The 1,038-nt window shown below is 43.7% G+C and overlaps 1 non-coding gene across 1 annotated transcript; it reads left to right on the top strand.

Annotated features, from left to right (window-relative positions):
* Nucleotides 1-506: 506 nt before the first annotated feature.
* On the top strand, nt 507-694 carry LOC122903686. The gene has a single exon (XR_006383985.1). It is a non-coding gene; the product is annotated as a U2 spliceosomal RNA (small nuclear RNA).
* The last annotated feature ends 344 nt before the right edge of the window (nt 695-1,038 follow it).

Consider the following 1,038-nt stretch of genomic DNA (forward strand, 5'->3'; position numbering starts at 1 on the left):
CAATAGCAGGAAACTCATTAATTTGGGGTGTACTTCATTGTTAGACAACAAAAATGATTTCCCTTGAGCTAAGGAAGAAGTTCCCTCTCTGTTACTTGGGCCCAGAGAGCCCAGCTCAGTCTTGTGAGGCCACACAGGGGAAAAATATAACTCCCTTCTCTGTGCCAGTTCCTCCCATTTCTGCAAGTATAGCAAAGTGTAAACTGCCATCTGCCAAGCCCATGTTCTTCAGGATTCTCTGAAGAACGCCAGCCATTGTAGAAGCAGCAGAAGATCCTCCCATGAAACTATGAGATTCGCCAATGCTCTTCCATATGGAATGATCCCACCTCAGCCCTTCCCCTCTCCACATATGTTCTCCTAGGGTTTTTCAGCAACTTCTGTCCCCCTTTAAGGCAAGTTTCCATTTTCATCTACATTTCATCTAGGTCAGAGAGAAACATAGATTTGGTCTCCAGAACTAGCTACAAAGCAAGCGTGTAAGCTTTGATAGCTAGGGAACTGAGATTACCTCATGGCCTTTGGCTAAGATCAAGTGTAGTATCTGTTCTTATCAACTTAATAGCTAGGGAATTGTCTTTTAAAAATCCTATTTTTGAGTGTTTAGATTGTATAGGAGAGTTGAAAGAGATACTCTGTTTACTAACTAGCTAAAGACCTACTAAGGACCCACAAAGTAAGCCCTAGAGCCTAAGACAGGCCCTGGACAAGGCCAACGTGCCAGGAATATGGGAATGACAAGAAGAGGACCTGAGTGTAACCAAAAGCTTCTCAACAATCAAGAATATAAAAAGTAGTGGGGCGCCTGGGTGGCTCAGTGGGTTAAGCCGCTGCCTTCGGCTCAGGTCATGATCTCGGGGTCCTGGGATCGAGTCCCACATAGGGCTCTCTGCTCAGCTGGGGGCCTGTTTCCCTTCCTCTCTCTCTGCCTACTTGTGATCTCTCTCTGTCAAATAAATAAATAAAATCTTTAAAAAAAAAAAAAAAGAATATAAAAAGTAGGGGAAAGGGAAGTTATCTTTCTGGTCATTCCCTTTA

This window comes from Neovison vison, chromosome 3 (genome assembly GCF_020171115.1).
Source record: "Neovison vison isolate M4711 chromosome 3, ASM_NN_V1, whole genome shotgun sequence".
Classification (NCBI taxonomy): Eukaryota; Metazoa; Chordata; class Mammalia; order Carnivora; family Mustelidae; genus Neogale; species Neogale vison.